General features: G+C 40.6%; 1 protein-coding gene and 1 long non-coding RNA gene across 5 annotated transcripts in view; both read left to right on the top strand.

The window, feature by feature from the left end:
- Positions 1-19,340, top strand: part of ESRRG (estrogen related receptor gamma) — a 400,798-nt gene that overhangs the window by 60,347 nt on the left and 321,111 nt on the right. The gene's annotated exons all lie outside the window — the stretch shown is intronic.
- Positions 6,203-19,340, top strand: part of LOC118164292 — a 16,662-nt gene continuing 3,524 nt past the window's right edge. Inside the window, exons 1-2 of the long non-coding RNA XR_004749416.1 lie at positions 6,203-6,214; positions 13,588-13,592. This is a non-coding gene — a long non-coding RNA (uncharacterized LOC118164292). The remainder of the gene's footprint in view (positions 6,215-13,587; positions 13,593-19,340) is intronic.

Below are 19,340 nucleotides of genomic sequence, written 5' to 3'. Positions count from 1 at the left end.
ACATATTAGGACCCAGCTCAGATTTACTTTTTGGCCTGCTGGCCATTTCCTTAACATTACATGGCTCTAGCACCAAATTATGCTGATGGCCTGTCTATCACCAAATTATTTACAGAACTGCAGTTAAATTATAGAAATCTTCCAGACAGGCAGTGCTCTGGGCAAATTACTTCATCAAAGTTATTTTCCATGGTGTACTTAAGCAAAGGCTTACAGGAACAACATGAATCTTTTTTTGGTATGTGATTATGCATATGCAGTAACAGTCCCCTTTTTAGAAATAGCTAGCTTTATACCTGGGAAAACAGAAGAAACCCTGATAAGGAAATTACTGATGTCTGTGTTGTCCTCAGTTTGAAGCAAAAGTTTTACATTGAGTATGAGAAGTACACAAATAGGGCCAGCAGCAGGATGCCCATTTCTGCACACTGTCATCTCATTCAAGGTCTTGGGACACAAGTTTTTTTGTTTTTTTTTTTTTTTTCCATAGACGTATGGCTGCACACCTCTGTGCACTTGTAAAATCAAGTGCTGCACGAGTGTAAGAACACCAGACAGCTTTACTAATACTCTTTCACATCCAGACCTAGTTTCTCTTTCACACTGGCCACTGTTACATGTATGTTTACATATCTGAAGGCAGATACGCTGTCTTTTCCTATATTACCCAATTCTAGCAAGATTTGAGCTGCTGTATGATTGAGAATATAAATCCTAAAAGCAGCCCTAACTCCTTATTATAATTGGCATCCATTCAAGCTCTGTTCCAGAGTTTAGAAATATAGTCGGTGCAGAACATCTATATTTGGGTTTATATGTAATGGTCATACCTACTGGTTCACTTGGAAGAGCGTTGGCATAGATCCCTATGTAAGGACTATGGGTCCGGTGTTTATGTTTAGCTCAGTGTTGTTTTTTTATCACTGCATATTTTTTTTTTAGTATTTCATTTTAATGTGTTTGCACTGTGAAACAAGGATGCCTTTCCAGCCTCTGCATGGTTGTGTGCTTTTGGTTTAATGTATATAAAAGTTCAGGTTTTAGACTGACTCACATGCATAAATTCTAGTGGGAAAACAGGTGCTTGAAAATCTCTGTTTTCCAGACCTCTGTCCACCTATATCTTTAGAGTAAAACTTAGCCAAGTGTAGGTGGCAGACTCAAATAGGCTTCTGCACTCATAGCCCAGGCATTGAAAATGTCGTACATGTGGAGAAAGACAGCAGGCTCAAAAACATGACAGTTAAAGGTCTTTGCATACTGAACATCCAATTTAAGTTAATTTCCATCCAGCGTTGGGCGGTGTTTGTTGTTAAGTGAGGATCGCACAGACCCTTGGGGCCAGACGTGGGGAACCCACTCTGCAGCTTATCTGGGTGGGTTCAAGTACATGAGAGGTGGGGCTTCGAAAAAAAAAAACAGGCATGGGAAAGGCATAAGATAAGGTTTGGAGCTTCTCTGTCATTGCACCGATTGTAATTTATGTAGCAAGCTTCTCACAGCCTGTGCTAGTGCAGTATGGGGACTTCTGCAATAGCTGGAGTAGGAAGAATTCCTCCTCCTCTCTCCTGGAAATTGCTGTGGTTCGTTATCTCGGTTGAGGATTTTTTATATAGGCAGGATGGGAATGTATGTGTATGGATCTCCTTTACTTGTTCTATTTAGCAGAATCAAGACTGTTTGAGAGCCTCCTTGATTTATAAATGCTCTTAGAGAGAGGAAGATACTTAGAACTGGCAACTGGTTTCTCAACAAAATGGAGGAGCCGTGCTCTCAGGGCTCCTGATTCAGTAGCAGTACTGCCAAGATGGCTGCCGCTGCACAAATATGGGGAATTCAGTGTCTAAAATACCCATGAAGTTCCAGACTGTATATCTTACAAGTTCTTTACTCCCCCAGTTCTAATCCACATCTCACTTATTGCTAGAGTCAACAGTCTAATAGTAACAAAAAATAAAACCTTTCATCATCTATTGATTTTCAGTCTTTAAAAACTGACAATAAGCTATTTTTTGTCAAATTTCTCAATAAATAGGAACATTTATTGGTTTTTCAGTTTTATTGTATTGCATTAGAATATATTTTACTGCATATAGTGGGTAATGTAGCATCAGGAGACATGTTTACGTTCAGCAAGTAACTTTTGAAACTGCATAGCTCAACTAGGATATGAAAACATATTTGTAATACTAGCTTAATTTAGATTACAATACAGAATAATCAGACATGAGTTCATTTTTCTATTTATTCTGTTGTGATCTTCTAACTGATGTAGAAGAGGTGCCATAAAAAATAATTACAGATACATAATTCACTGATTAGAACATCAGTAAAGGTGAACATCTACTTTCATCCGTATCTGGGAGAAAGGGAGGAATTTTGTGGTTAAGGAAGCACCACAGGAGCTGGGATTACTTCGTAGAAATCCAGTGCTGATGGTCTTGCACAGCTTGGCCAAGTCATGACTTCAGCCTGTGGGATGCTGTGTGTCAAATGATTTGGCATGAGCATCTTCTTTCTCAGTGACCTCTGTGCCTTTCTCTCTCCTCCTAAACAAGGAGACAAACTGGAATCTGATTTAGCTGTGGTAGACCTTGGGATTTGGGGTCCTGAGCTGCCTTCCTGCTGCTGCCTGCCTGCCTTTGTGGTGGGAGATCACCTGGTGGGTGTTTTGCTTTCCAGAACCTCTGCCAGGAGATTCTTACAGTCAACAGTTGCCTCTTGCTTACTCTTGTAATGAGAAATGGCAGTTTGATATTTTATTTTTATTCATGCTGTAGAAGCAGTTTAAGCTTATTTATATGTATATATATATATTTATATTTATATATATATATATATAAATTAAAAAGCAATTCGTTTTTCTTGTGGTGACATTGACCACACAAGCAAAGAAAGTAAGGTCCTAGTTGTTTCCATCTTACCACCAGGAAGCCTGAAGTGGGACTGTACAAAAGAGAACCTCTGCTTTATGATGGTTGTGCCACTGCCATCTCCAGCCCTAGCCTTTGCAGAGCCAAGTGGTTCTTTGTTGAAGCTATCAAAATGATCATCCTGGCAGGATGATTTCACCTACGTCATTAAACATTTTCTTTTATACTGCAAACATAGAGACAGTTCTGGGTTAAGGTTCATAACCATTGCGTGATAAGTATTGTGTAGAAGATAGGAGGAAGAGAGAACTTTTGGGGCAAAAGGCATCATTTTCTGTGAACTGGGTGTGATGCTGCAAGGCATGGGCTCTTTCTCTTAAACTGCTGTGGATGTGGCTTCTCAGTGTAATCTCAGAGCTTCATTGAGATCAGATTCACAAGGAGTTAATAGATATTCAGTGACCAAAGCCATTTATATTTCTCTTTATACACAGAAGTGAAGTGGAGCATGTAAAATTGGAAAGCAAAACCAAACCAGAAATTCTCTAACTTTATGGCTTGTGTGTGTGTTATTTTCCCATGATCTTTAATTACATTCTGTTCTTGGGGGGAGAGGGGGATGCTAATCTGGTGCACCAACTGCGGGAAAAACAAACTGTTTTGCATTGGGAGCCTAGATGACAGCACACAGCAAATGCAAAATTTGACATTCATATGAAAGTGAGCTAAGCAAGACCAACAGAAGAGAGCCAAAATGACTGCAGCAACAGGAATACAAGTGGTTTAAGGAAACATTTCTCTATTATTGAAATACCACAGTCAACCTTTAAGGTGGTGGTGATTCAATGTAGATTTTGTAGAGCAGCAGAGATGGCTGTTATAAAAGGAATGCATGATTGGATTCAAGTTCATGAGGAGCTAGGTTTAGAAGATGATTGCCCTTCCTTCTTTGAACATACAATCTAGTGGAGTTCATTTCATTCTACTGAATGAAATGATGCTATTTTCAGGAGTGGTGTTTGCTATGTTTGCTAATGAATTTCCAAGGGGTGTTTGAGCCTGGATATTTACTGTAGAGATGCTTGCAGTCAGTTGGAAGAGGTACAACTGAATGTGAAGCTAAACTCTGTGTGCATACAATGCTGCTCCCTGTGATTCTGCCTGCAGTTGTATATTCAACATCAGTCTGCAATAGTAAATAATTTGTAGGAGTCCAGCTGTGAATTAAACATCCTCTACAAACAGCATGCAGGGTACAAAGTCATGTGATACAATTTTTCTTCTCTCACTGGATAAGATAGTCTTTCAAAAATTATTCCTACTTTCAGTGAAAACAAATAGTTTCCATTGTAAGGTGAGCTTCAGCTTGCAATTAAATAAATCTTGTTTGCAACCTTGAAACTTCTGGTATTTTCAGGAGTATTTGTGTGAACAAAACAAAAATGTGTGAACATTGGCCAGAATGAGGTGGAATTAAAACTCTTGGGAATGCTCCCATGCCAGTTGCAACATATGATAGCCAATGAACTGGGTGGATGTTTTTTGCAGGTATAGCAAAAATGGCCTCTTCCCTGTTCTTTGATTTTGACATCATCCTCATCCCTTTGGCTTGGAGCTGGATGCTCCACAGGGTGCTGAGTTTCTGTACAGAAGTGAATGTCTTCTGCTATATACAGCTTGATTTAGCAGCACTATATGCACGCAAGATGTAACTATTTATCAGAATTAGGGGTCATCAGGCTATTTAAAATGAAACTCCCAGGTTGTTTTAGTGCTATGTTTAAAGGCAGTGGAGAATCTGGCCTAAAGGTATCATGAGTAAAAAAAGCCTTAGGCCCAGGTCTTACCTTGACTCTCCACTTGTTATTTTTCATGTTTGTTTGCATACTGTTCAGATGTCAGCGGGAAGTTTTGCCATGGTGCGTAGTGTGTTCCAAAGGACCTAAGTTCTTACTGGGGAGGAGGACCAGGGCAACTGTGATGTGTGCCAATTCAGCACCTCTGAGTGGCACATGAGAGCATCTCTCCTGCTCCCCAGTGGCACTAATGCATGAATTGTATAATCATGGAGCCAACCTGGCAGGATGTCTTATACCTTCCCCAGCTGTGACTAGTGTGGATCCCTGTGCTGATATCAAAGATGAAATGAACTTTTGTGTACTTGGATATGTCTCTTATGAACAGGTCATCACTCAACAGCCATGTTGTGATCACATTCTGGACAGTTTACCTTTACCCACAGGAATGAGTGTTACGGTGAGCTTTAATCTGGGTTCCAATTTTAAATTTAATTTTGACGTGAACCCTTAGGGGAGAGGAAAAAAGAAAGGTAAATTGTGCTTTGAAAAAGAAAGAAAATAAGTGAAAGGTGTAGTGGAAGAATATACATTAATCAGGATGTCTTTTTTTCTCTTTTGTAGATGCTAAGAAAAAAAGGGAACATCTTATGGGTCCCCCCTCTTCATTGCTTTTTGATCTAGCCCATTACACACATGTGGTCCCAACACCTTCAGCCAATTCCTACCAGCTCTGTTCACTCCAAGGCCAGTCTTGGCTCCCATCCCTTCTAGCAGCACTCTTGCTTGGGGCATTCCCTTGGGACGCTCTCTACACTTGCTGGTTCTTACTGCTCTCAGCTGGGGAAAGCACATCCCACTTCACACTTAAACCATACAGAGGCCACTTGAGATCATTTACATTTTTCATTACCATTCTAAAGTAGTTGGTAAAAAGATACAGCGGCTTTCTTAGCTGTTTGAACTCTTTTGTAAGACTATCATTTTGGATCCCCAGTCCACCAATGGCTTGTAATTCTTAAGCCAAAACTGCACAAACATAAAATAGTTGCACAATTTAGAGTACTTTCTCCTTTGCATCCCACTCATTGTACTCCTCATCCACACCTAGAGTCAGCACCTGGTATTAACAAAGACCATATTTGTCCCATTGAGACACTTCTTTTGTTGTGAAAATACCTTTTGTGTACATTTGTTACTTAAGTGTTGTGTCAGCTTGTGCAGTAAACCTGGAAGTGGTGTTAGGAGAGCCTTGTGGTGGATGTCCTTTTTTCAAAAGTTTAATGGAAGTGTAATGCTCCAGGATACAAACACCTGGAGCTCAGAAAAGGGATCTGACATGGAGCAAGTAGGGACCTTGCCATTCCTTAAGAACATCAAAGTAAGTAATATGGTTTTCTGCTGCTACTTAAAATGAGGCAAATAATGCAGGATAGCTTTTCTTTGCAGTGGGCAATTCAAGGTCATCAGTGACGTTAGCCTCACATAGAGTGCATAGTTGGTTTATTCCGATAATCTACACCAAAATCAAGCAAAATAAAATCTGTGAAAGGTGCAGGATGCAGCAGGGAAAAGCCCAAGAATGGCCTTGAAGCAAAACATTAGAAACTGCCTGGTGCCCTGACTGCCAGACCAAGGCAGAAAGTCTTGTGCTTGAAGGTATTGTGGGTGTGTTTGCCCTCAGAGGCAGGATGGGAGCATATTGGATTGGGAGCATGAGGAGGTCTGCAGCACCATAATTCTTCTGGGGAAAAGGAAATGATGTAAGTTTCTACTTCTGGAATCTTTCCTCACAACTATATAAATTTAAAGAAATAAAACACAAACAGAAAATTGATTTTTGAATGACAGTGAATTATTGTCATTAGAGGATATGTAGTTTTGTGTCAAGGGAGAAAAAAAAAACTTGGTGTGCTATGTGCTACTTTCTGAAGCATTACTTAATGTACCAGTCATTGCTGGGAACATGGAGTCCTTTTAATGCTAGTCAGGTAATATGTCATTCTCTCTGTAGAAACCCTGTGTAGCAGAGACATGAGTTATATACTGATGTAGTTATCAGAAGATCATGTGGTAGCACTAATGTGAGTCACTACAGTGGAGTTTGCCCTGTTTGAAATTTTTACATAATTAAATATAAGTGAGTCATTGTCCAAATTCTGCCAAAGTGCAGATGTCTTTAGTTTAACATATGCAATTCAGCTTGCATATGCCTTCCATAGAGTGAACATCTTTCCCTTTGTACACAAGTTGCAGTTAGCTCCAGCCTAGGAGCTGTTTCCTGTCACCATTCAGCGAGCAGCATTCCCACTGCAATCCCTGGCAGCTTCGGTAAAAATAGCTGGAACACTGAGACCTTAAATAGACCTCTCTGCTTCATTTTATGTTCTGCTGATAATTCTTTAAATGCACATGGTTAGATCAAAACAAGTGCATTTTTTGTTTCCGTGCTAACGAAGGATATGGCCTACATTTTCTGGTGAAATACGTTCAGGTGCCTTCTGCGACATCTGTCTCTGTATCAAGGCAAAGAACAGAGGGAGGATAGAAAGGTAAGCAAGTTTCTTTAAAGGAAAGCAAGCTGGAGATGCTTACATAAATGTTGAACTACACATTCTTTTTTAATGATAAACTCCAAGATGGTGCATGGTTAGTTAAAACTCAGGGTTAGTTAGAACAGATTGTTTTATCTGAGATTAAAACCACCCTCCATGCAGTTAGCTGTATAATCTACATTTCTGAAGATTTCACAAATCATTTGGTTTCTGAGGTCTGAAGATGATGATGTGCCATTCCCTCTCTGAGTCATTTGACTGAAGAGGCGGCAGCTTTTCTTCCTTTTTTTTTTTCCTCCCCCTCCCCTATTTCTCAGCTGCAAATCGAATTGTTCGTCATCTAGTGCTGAAATGTAACAAAAATGTGATTAACCATTGCATTTAGAAGTAGCTAGTAGTCTTGATGGGCACAGAAGGCAAGAACAAGCATAGATGAAAATGTTGGAGAAATGTCTGATTAACTCATGAGAGATAGTGAAAATGAGTAAGGCTGCCCTTCTAATTTCTGAGTCACTGAGTAAATGCTATTTTTTTCTTATTTGTCAACGTCTCCCTTAATGGGGACATTAAATAATGTTTACTACTGTAAATTCTCTCCCAGGAAGGGAAGGGTTTGATTTGAATCCATTTCAGCTTCACCCACAGGTTGGTCTGGATGATGTACCAGGTGTTTGATGAACGTGCACTGACTTTCAGATTAATTGTCCATCCTACTGACAGGCAAGTTTTGTATGCGTTACTGATTTACTTCACATGTTTAGTGCAAACTGTAATTGGGATGACTCGTCCATTGCTTGCAGGGCTTTGGCCTCTCTCTACAAGGTCTGTACTTGTAACAATACTATTAACATGTGTAGGATTCTGTTCTCCAAAGGTGACCTTGGAGTCTTATGTCCACAGTTTTCCTTCTGGCCTGTAAAATGGTGTGCTACCTTTCTTTGGAGCTCAGAGGAGGAGGCTGTGTTAGGGAGAAACCTGTATATTTTGCTAAAAATGTCAGTTCTCCTATGGGAAGACTATAACTTTACACAAGATGGTAGCAAATATGTCATCCCATCCACAGAGTAGCCATCCAAAGGGGGTAGTGTTCCAGAGACCCTTGGAGAGTCCCAAGAACTAGCTTAGTAATTTACTGATGCCAGAGTTGAGAAATAAGTTTCTACCAGAGTCTCTCTCCCCACACTGCCCAGTTAATGCTGCCAGCAAAGGAAGGAGGAAAAGGAAGTTCACACACATTCACCTGCTGCAAAGCAGGGATTAGGTGGGTGAGCACTACTGCTTGCCTGGTGACTAGTCAGACACAGAAGTGTGTGATTTTTGACACCTTATCATGCCTTCTGCCTATTTCTGTTATATTAAAGTGTTCAGCCTTGTTAGTGATCTCTGAGCTTGTTCTTGTTAAACATTTTTTTTTTCTCTCCAGTAAAACCTTCATTGCAAAAATTAAAGCTGCATGGCTCTGCCTGAATAGCAAAGCACAGTGTCCTAAATGATGTAACTCAGGTTTTGGGAGCAGGATAATTGCAGTAGCATGAGACTTCTTTTAGAATAATTAGTCTTGCTGAGAACCAGGGTATAAAAGCCCATGCAGAGTACTGTAATAACGCAGTTGCACCATTTCCAGTATTTGCCTGCCCCTGCACAGCACTGCGGATCCGAGCAGGCATACCCTCGATGATGGTCAAGCAGTGATTTCATCTCTTCAGGCCTGTGCCAGCACTCTGATACAAAATACGTGGGACTCATGCTAAAGGAACCAGTGGCACTTGTCTCCCATACTAAATCAGGAGGTCTTTGAGATCATTAAGAATTGCTTTTACAAAGCTGATGTTTTTGTTAATGGAGCTGAAGCCCGTTCTCCTGCCCTGATCCTGCCTGGCACTTGCCCATCCAGGCTTCAGCTGTCTGCACTTGCAGATGTTGGGATTTCCATTTCAAAGTACAAACAATTCTAATATTAAAAAGGCTGTTTCCCCAGTGGGAATGTGGGTTGCATGAGCTTTTTGACTTTTCTTTTTCGTCTTTTGATCCTATATGATAACACCTTTAGATCTCTCTATCACTTTTTGTTGTTGTTGTTGTCAGCATCACAGTGGACAAAATGTCAGGTGAAGATAAAGTGGAAAGCTTCCTTGGAGAGATAAAGGTTGTCTTCCAGGGCCCATTACATGGATGAGTTTGCTGGGGTCTAGTCTGCTAGGATGTTTCCTCGCTTAACTTAATTTTCCTCAACTGCTGCATAACCAAGGGATAGCCTTGGACATTAAGTAAACCTACAGATGGAGGAAAAAGGGATTTTCTAGAGCACCTGCATGCCTTTCGGAGACTTGGAGTTCAAAAACGTCTGATAATGTAGCATTCAGCTGTTTTTTCTGTAATGACTTTTATCAATGAGCCCTAAAAGCATTGATATTTTCAGGCTTTATGGCTGAAGAGAGCTGCAATGTCCTTGAACTATACACTAGTCAAGGGAGCGGTATCTCCATCCTCAGCTGGTAAATTCGCATGTATTGTCAAGTGTGCTGCTTAGTTCTTTCTCTCTGGGATGTCCAGCTGGTACCAGGACCTTGGCTGACTGGTACACAGACACGAGGCTGGTACCACACTCGGGTGCTGCCTGGATTTCCCGTTGTCCTCGAAATGTCTCCTCATGTATTGCATAGTGAGGATAATCCTTTGTTTAATATTTTTTTAACATTTTGAAAGGAAAATAAGGGTCTCATTTAGGTCTTTCCATTTTCACATGATAGTACAGTTGAACAACATGTACATGTGTTAATTAAACATCCATTCTTATCACTGTTTTGGTAAGTGTCCTGTAAATTTAATCACTACGACACCTCTGTACACATTGCAATCCTTTTTAAGATCTAGAGAAAAATCCTGGTGGATTATTCAAAGCACTAAATCACACAGAATTACAGTACTTATTAGAGGCATTAAAACCTGTGATAAGAAGCTTTATCATGCATTTTTGGGGAGGCTTAGTCTTTATCACAGATGACTGTAAATAGAAGTGAACAGTAAAAAAATTGATAACAGTTTATTTTACAGTGCATCAATAATCAGGTACTGTAATTACAGTATAATTACATTATAATTATTGCATAGTAGGTAACTACAGTATATTAGTGTTTTCTTGTTTTTCTATTACCAAAACTACCTGTAAGATGTGAGCAAATCAAGGGCCTTAGTCTACTCCCAGTTACCATGGGTTTACACAAACAAACGTACACACACATTTAGATTTACATTACATTTGCATTAGATATGTATTTTGACTGAGTTAACCCGTTTAGATGGAAGAGGAACTGACAATATGACATGGTAAAGTATATATATTGTATTCCACATATACACTTATCAAGAATTAGGGCTATAAAAGAAGGGAATCAAATTTTGGCTGTGGTTATATTTGGCTATCTAATTTATTTTTTTCCCTCTTTTTTGGCACTCAAAAAGTTGTGGTAATGTTGATCACTTAGCTAAACCTCTCAGTTACAGACCTACTCAGTGTGTGGGTGTTTGTATCATATCTACAGATTATTTATCTCTGTACATCCACATCTGAATACAGATTATATTAAGTCTCTGATAATTGTATTCAGGCTGTGTGTGCATGCTTGTGTTTACATATTTCCGGTAGTAGCTCTGAAGTGTTCTGTCATTTTTGGGTGTAGGCTGAGTGAAGATATCCAATTAAGTATGACTTCTTCTAGTTTAATGCTGTTTACAATGTTAAAGCTTCCAGTTAATTAAGAATAGTTGTGAAGCCTGCAGAAGAAATGTTGTACACATTGAAATTAAGAGCTTTTCTTGATAGCAAGTGCTGAACACGTAATATAAAAATAGCCCATGAGGAGTATGGAGCAACTTGGACTCTTCTCAGCTTTGCTTGGACCTCAGCTATAACTCTATGCACAGGTTTGGGCAGCACATCCCAGTGGAGTTACAGAGAGTTACGAGAAAGTCCAAAGGAGGAGCAATGAGCATGATAAGAGAGCAAGGAAACGTGACATATTGATGGGGTTGGAGGTGCTTAGCCTGAAAAAGAGAAGTTGGAGAGAGAAGGTGATGATGGGCTATAAGAATACAGAAGATTGGTGGAGAAGAAAGTAAATAGTTTATTCTCCATGTGCATGGTGAGAAGTGGGAGTGCATGGGAGTTTGGTAAACTGAACCAAACAAAATTCAGATGAGGGATTAGGAATGACTTTCAATGGTGGATAAAATTAAACACCAGAACAAGCCAACTGGGGGCTTGTGGCATCTCTTGGATTTTTTTCAGAACAGACTAGACAAGTATGTGAGGCATTACAAAGCTGTGTATATGGTCCTGTGTGGCAGCACAGAGGAGGACAGAAGACATCATAACAACACTCCTAACCTTGTTTTCTGTGCCTTGGTGTGTGACAATCTGCTTAAGAATCATGATTGTGTTCCCAATTTGCTTACCAGTGAGTCGAGAGAAAAAAGGATGGTTTGCTCATCTGAAATAAAATTTCTATCCAGTAAAAGGCCTTGGAAAGAATCAGCATCCACAAGGGCTTGGTAAACTACTGAAACTCTTTGTTTCTGTCAAGAGTTGAGGGCAGATGCTACGCTGACCGAAGTTGGTGGCAAAAAATCCATTGGCGTGGAACAAATGTTAGCTTGTAAACACAAATGCCTGCATTGCTCCTCTTTGTGAACTAGTGATTGTACATACCAGGCATAGATTGTACTGTTTAACATTAAAGTATACAGTGAGAATAATTGCATTTCCAAATGTAGTGACCCTACTGTTAACTTCAACTTAGTAGCTACCATGCAGTTCCAGCATCTGAAGTGTGAATGCACACTTGACATGTTCTGGTTTCCTTTTTGCATCTTTTTGACTGAGTTAAATGTCAAATAATATATTTACTAGCTGATACGTGTTGATTGGGGAGCTGTGTTTAATTTTAATGGAAAATAGTATTTATTTCTCCTTCTTCTCTGAAACTAAAGCTCATTATGATACCTAGGGGAAAAAAAAAAAAAAAAAAAAAAAAAAAAAAGTTTTATTTCTATAGTAGCTGACATTGTTAGTAAACATTGAGAGGAATGACCCTGATGGAGAACATTTTGTCTGAGACACCATAAATTCTTCTTGCAAAAGATGATGATAGTGTTCGTTTAGGCTGGTGTGTACAATTCAGTATGGACGTGTAGTTTTCCATTTTCATTGTTTTTTGAACAGATGACCATTGAATAAGTACTGTATTTCCAATATTCTAATTGTACTACAAGATAACCATGCTCTTGAGTGTGTGGAAAGTATGTTGCATTAAGTGATACTCCTAAAACTGCATAACTTTCCCTCTGGGAAATGCTTCAAATACAGGTTTATGAGATGAAACTTCCCCCTTAGGTGCAGGTGACACTTATGGCCTCTCTTCCATGTAGCTGATTATCAAATGGTGTGGCAAATGCCAGACTGCTGAGGAACATGGAAGCACTACACTTTCAGGACAAAGGTTCAAATCTTAATGACTAATTTGGAGGTTGCTGGTTCCTTTGTAAGTATTTAGGAGGAAACATGAACAGAAAGATGCTGAGGTTGCTGTTTATGGCTGAGACCACTTTTGTGCATTCCACTGAGTGTATTTACAGTGCTCATTATACTGTAGTGGGGCTTGTTCTCCATTTCAGAAAGGGGACTCCAGTGATTATCTGAAGATAATGCACAAAGGACTTTCTAAAGTACTGTTTTGTCTTGTAGTATTTTCAGTGCTAAGGTTTTTAGGATATGATTTTTCTCAAAATTGGTTTTATTTTAGAAAACATTCCTTTACGGAGGCACATTAGAGAGGAAAGGTTAGGATTATTTAAGGGAGGGGAATTAATTGTGTCACTTCTATGGGCATTAGGCAAATTGCCTCACTTGAAGTTAAGAGGCAGCATGGGAGTATTTAAGTATAGGGTGCCTGCAATGCACTTTATGATAGTCTTAGCTTACGACCTTATATCATTTTATTTCTCTATTAAATGAAAACATTCCACACCGAGGCTGGGATTGTGCACGGTGCAGTAGTTAGCACTTCATCTTCTGAAGGCTGTGGTGTTCCGTGATAAAACAGTGAAGGAAATGTAGGATACTCAAGAAGTTTGCATGATAATCCAAGACATAAAAGATGGTATCTGATACGCGTTAGGATGAAAGATATGAAAATGAGATGGAAAAGTGTCCGACTCAATATTAAGTTCTATATCTTTTACACATAAACTTGTTTTACACTGCATAGCAGATGTCAAAGTAAAGAGAATGACTTAAAAAATAATTATGGGCTATCCAGAGATACTAGGCTTCAGAGGTAGTAAAGACCTTACAGGTCAGCCCAGTGATGGTGCTTAACATTTATACATTAATTTGACATTTTACAGAGGAGCACTCAAAAATCTAGAAACAGACTGTGCTCTCTGCCCCCAAACAGAAGGGGCTGACTCAGAGCACCCTCCTGCCACGGGGAGAGAGAAGAACAGCTGATAAAACATGCTGTTTCTGATTTCTGTTTTACAAGAAACAAGTTCGCACAGGAAGAACAAAAAGATGCCTTCAGACACTAGCAATACTGAGTTGCTTTCTGTGGGGAGCAAATTCTGACCCTGCTGATGTGTGCTACCTTTAGTCTGACACTGTGGATATTGCTGCTTGGGGAAACAGGCAGAGGTAGCTCCTGGGTAGGTTCTGATGCACCGTACATGGTGCTTGGCCCAGTGCTTTGCGGAGAGACCGTCTGGACTGTGAGCAGAGATGCAGCTCTGAGGTGCCGGTGTACCTTCAAGTCAGAAATTGAAAAATGTATGGAGTTTAGACATTTTCAGGGCCGGGGGAGGGGCATCTGAATTCTCAAGATTATTGTTTATAACAGGTGCATAAATTCTTCTGAAGTCCAAGTTGGGGGTATATAATTCTTCCTTTGACACCAGCCGAATCCTACATTTTGCAGGATGGATATTTCAAGTACAGATGCTTTTGAATGAGAACAAAGACGTCATCGGTATTTTATTGCAAACCAAGCATGTACTTGTGAACAGACAGCAGCTTTGTGGAGCCAGCTGTTTTTCACAGTCGAGATGTGCTATGTTCATGAAGCAGCCAGGAATAGGAACATGGAACAGTACACCACCACTTTCTTGTCAAGAGTTCTCCTTCTCAGGAATTTAGAGCTTCATTTAAGTGATGTAACATGAAGCCCAAAATGTCAGAGGTCTACATCACCAAGGCTTTGCATATTTTAGGCTACTTGGCTCAGTGAAATTCACCAATCTTAGATGCACTTTTGGAAAGGTGTTACTGCCCCAGTTCATCTAAATGGATGCTGACTTGCCTACTCAGTGATAAGCCTTTAATTGTCAAAGTTGCTAATAAGCTTTGTGATCAAAGGTATGTATAAGAGGAGAGGGAGGAGGGTGAAAAGCTCTTTATGAAAAGCTGCAAAGTCCAAAGTAAGTAACAGCCAGTGCTTTACAACAAAAAGGAATGAGATGGGTGGTGTCTCTGTGCACATTCATTAAATCAATAAAAGGCAAAGGCCAAGGAGACTGGAAAAGCCCAGGGCAGCATCAGGAGAGCCAAGCTCCCTAAGGCCAAAGGCAAGCAAGAGTCAGCCAGGCCAGAGCAACCCAGCTGAGCCCATGGGTATGTGCATTACTCTCCATAGGGCAGTTAAGGTAAGGAGCTAGGGAGAGTGTTTCTAAAACACTTGTGCAGACTTTCTGTGTGAGCTGTGGCTTGTGTTTATCTTTGGAGGAGGCTCAAAAAGAGAACTGCCACCTTTTTGGTTAATTCAGCCCATAATGGGACTTTGAGGTTTTGGTAGACGAAGTGTGGTTTAGCACTACGAGGCAGAGCCTAGGAAACAGAGTGTCTGCATCTAGTGTTTGGCTGCTTATGTACATAATGTAAGTGTAAGTTTGGCATTTTTATGATCTGCCATTGCCTTTGAATGTGTGTCACAGTGAGACACCAAGATCCTCCACTGAGGAAGTGTGCTCCAGTCTTCTGGGCAGCACACTTCTAGATGAAGCAACGTTAACTCCTTCTTCTCTATCCAATATTTCCTCTGATGTTAAATAAATAAAAGCACCAAAGGATTTCCCCAAAGGGTTTGAAAAATAATTTTCGAAATGTTTGTTTTTTTTTTTTTTGCAGCAGAATCATTGGGAAAATGGAGTATTAATTTCAATGGGAATTATGTTTCCATTCCCGAGTTCTTGTTATAGAACTTATTTTTAAGTAGAAGTTCTTGCCATCTACTTTATTCACATTTGATATTAGTATTCCCACAATTCTATAGATCATACACAGCTGAGAGGTTTTTTTTCATCTCCTGTGTTTTATTATCACATCTGTAAAGCAGAAATAGTGATACTAGCTCCTGTTGTGCAATACTCTGGGCTCACGAGTAAGTCTGCTACTAAGTACTGTTGAAAACTTAGATGATGTAATGCTTACAGCCTCAAAATCTTACTGCTAAACGCTGATGTTAGTTGTGATTTGAGGGAGTTTTTTTTTTTTTTTTTTGGACCCACTTGATTAGTGGGAATAGTGGAAATTGTGCAGAGCTCTTCAGTTCACGTAGGGCATAATTACTCTAGAAGGCGGTAACTTTGGTTGTCACCTCTGGAACTAAATTGAAACTGCTGACTGAGAAGTGAGTGATACTCTGTGCCCAATATCTAACCTTAGAGCATCAGTCAAACTTTAAAAATTGTTTTTAAAGTTTGCCGCTCTCGATGTGCCAAGCCTGCTTGAGCTGCCCTTGGAGCTGCAGTAACTGTAGGGCAGGCACAGTAGATGGTATTCCCCAGAGGAGCCCCCCTTTCATGGGACAACCTTGGTGTAATCATGGGCGCCTGCAGCTTGGCACAGCCTCAGGGCCAATGTCACGGCTGTCCCCGGAGCTGCGTGGGTGGCTGGGCCAGGCAGGGCAGTGGCAGGGAGCACAGCCACCGTGATCCGTGTCCACTCTGTGGCTGCTGTTACACGTTCACTGGGGCCGAATTGTAGCTGGAAGAGCAGGTCTGGAAGAGGGGGGGTCTTAGCACAGCCTGTGACGTGCAAATAAAGGACAGAAAAGGAACATGTGTTGGTTTAGTTGAGATCTCCCTATGTGTGATTAAAAATGTATACCTTCACTTGTTTTTCCTCATGCAACCAAAGCATAGCAGAAGAAAGAGACCTGCTCAGGCATCCAGGGTTTTCCAGGAAGGTCAGCTTCCTGAAATGAGATGGACAAAAATTAGGTAAGAGTGATCACTAAGAAAAAAAAAGTGAACTTTTGAGTGAGATCTCAACAAATGAAATCTTTTTGCAGCACAAGATTCAAGAAGCAGCAGGCTGTTAAGCAATCGCAGCAGAGAGCACCATCTGAACAGAGAGATTAAAACAGGTTTCATCTTCTTTCAACAGTAGCTGCGGTGTGGTTTTTGTTGTTATGACTTTTTGCAGGCGTTGTTTACACAAAAATCACATTATTCTTCTTCTGCTGACGTAGCGGATGATGTCGAGGTGCCTGCTCAGGCCTGTTCCTCAGCAAGGCAGAGCCTGCAGGGCTCGCTGGGCTCTGGGGCTGTGCTCGGTGTCGGGATGTGGGAACCGGCCTCCTTTGTGCTGAGCCCTCTGAGCTCCCTGGCAGTGAGAGTTGACCTCACTGAGAACCACTGTGCAGGGTAAATCTCCATCCTACTTCAGAAAAGCCTCGCATGTTGTCTCTTCTCAAAAGAGTTACGCTTCCATGAATTACACTTGGGAGGCGGATGAAGAATGTAGGAACAAATTAACCATATCTGTGCATTTAGAAGCAAAGTTAATAATTTCCCAGGTAGTGCTTACAATGTCCCTCCTTTAAGTGACATTTAACTATCTCCAGGTAGATCTCTTCCAAAATCCATTTCAGACAGAGAAGAGGGATCAGCTGGCGGAGCTCAGGGCAGCGACCAGCTGAGCGCTTGCTTGGTGCCTGCAGTGAGCGCTGCACGGAGGGAGACATCAGTGAGGGATGGTGCGATGGAATATAACGAACGCACTGACAGGCTGGGACCACAGGCAGAAAATGGAAATCTCAGTTCCCTGAGAGGCACAATCATGGTCTGTTAAAGGAGTATTATAAGGAAACAAATAAGGCTTTAAAAAATTAGTTCTCTCAGAAGCAATAGAAAAGGAATTTCTCATGGAAAATGAATGCTAGCAGAAATATGTTCATGATGTGAGTGTTGCGCTGTTGTGCTTGCAGTCTGTGTGGAAGAAGGAGAGAAAGTAAAACTAACTGGGAGCAGCTCGAATAGTTCCACTGTTGAGGCCAAGAGAAATGAGAGATACAAAACATAACTCAATTAATCAGTGGTACATTAGATAACTTTATAATTGTTTGTTTTAACATGGAAAACATTTACTCTTGTGTGTGTGGAATCATCTTTTTTATTTTTCTTTGGTGTTAGTCTGCCTCACTTCCAATGGCAGCAGTGCAGTCTGATCTGCTCTCAGCTGAGCCCCGCTGTTTGCTCCACACGTAGCTGGAGGTTTTGGCAGATCCAGGCATACGGCCAGCTCAGCAGAACGTATGCCGTGGTTCTGCATTTCCATTCTAACAGTTAATTATTTGCTGATTCTGAGCAAAGGTTCTGCATTCATTCTTGTGCCAAACATGGTTAGTGTTAAACCCGTACCATGCATTAAGCCTCTGGGCTATGGGGTGCAGATTGGCTACTTAATTTATTTTATTTTATTTATTTATTTTTTTCTCTGCCAGCTGATTTGTTCTGGCTATCTACACCACAGCAGTTGTCCCAGTGATCTGAGTAATCTTTTCCTTGCAGTGACTTTCAAGTGTCCATGTTTCCATAAGGAAGCAGATAGTTCCTTCTATCCCATAGCCAAGTAATGGCAAAGAGCTTGGGGAGCGGGATGTTAGCTGGGACAGTGTCCTGGGGAAGACTTCACAAGATAAATGGCGAAGTACTTATGCAAGAAGGAGAGGAAAAGTCCTGACTCAGTGCTGAGTTCAGCCCACATGCTGTCTTCTGGGAGATGGTGGGGTGAGAGAGAACGTGCCAAGTGGCACATGGCATGGAGGCAACATCTCCAGCACAACTGCATGCCGAGCGTCACTGCTGGGAAGCAGACTTCTCAAGCAGCTTCTCACAGCTCTGGCCACCCACCAGTTAACCTGATCATGGCTAGTGTGGCTTACTACAGGGTAGGTATAGATTGAATGGTCCTGGGTTTCCGTTTGTGCAGTTATGCACAAAGTTAATTGACTGTAGCAGATGTGCTTTTGATGTGGAGCGGCAGAAGTGGAGGTGTATGAGAGCCAACATATAAAATGGTATAAATTGGATAACATTTGGACCTCTGGTGTTGTCTTGGTGCCCAGGGACTTCTTAGGCCATAACACCCATTAGCAACATGGGACGATAGGTGTGTAATTCTCACTTTGGAGGAAAATACTTTCCTTAGTGTCCATGTGCCAGCTGCATTGACTCAGAACACTGTAAGGAGCTCCATTAAGTTCTATTGGGTCCATAATCTGCACATTAAGAAAAATTTACATGATAGATGGAGCTGTTAAAGTCTAATTGGGTAATCAAAAATTAGTTAATGTGCCAAAATATGTATTTAGCTGATAAACTATAATGGTTCCAAAGGGTTCTGGTATTAATAGAAGGCATGGTTGCACATTAAGGAGTCAAGAGTAAGATACTGCTCTTCTAACACGCATTTCAAACAAAGATCCCAAAGCACTTGACAGATATTAAATCACTTATTGATTTGATTTTTCCAAAATATGTCCATCCGAGGCTCTGGGGGAATATATGTTAACAATAATGTCAAATTTGCACATAAATAATAAATTATAATTTCCCCCCACTTCCAAAGTCTATCAAGTGTAATAAACACTCCTGCTCTCAAACCCAGTTAAAATCTGTCTAGGCTGGGTCTTTAATTAACCTGCTTTATGTACCTATGATATACTGTATTCACTTAAGTGGTAAATAAGCAGAGCCCCAGTGAAATTAACTGATTTGAAAAGGGTTAAAGTTAGTGGCAGTGTCAGTAAAAAAAAAAAAAAAAAAAAAAAAAAAAAAAAAAT

This window comes from Oxyura jamaicensis, chromosome 3 (genome assembly GCF_011077185.1).
Source record: "Oxyura jamaicensis isolate SHBP4307 breed ruddy duck chromosome 3, BPBGC_Ojam_1.0, whole genome shotgun sequence".
In the NCBI taxonomy this organism is placed as follows: Eukaryota; Metazoa; Chordata; class Aves; order Anseriformes; family Anatidae; genus Oxyura; species Oxyura jamaicensis.
This window is presented reverse-complemented; position numbering and strand designations above follow the sequence as displayed.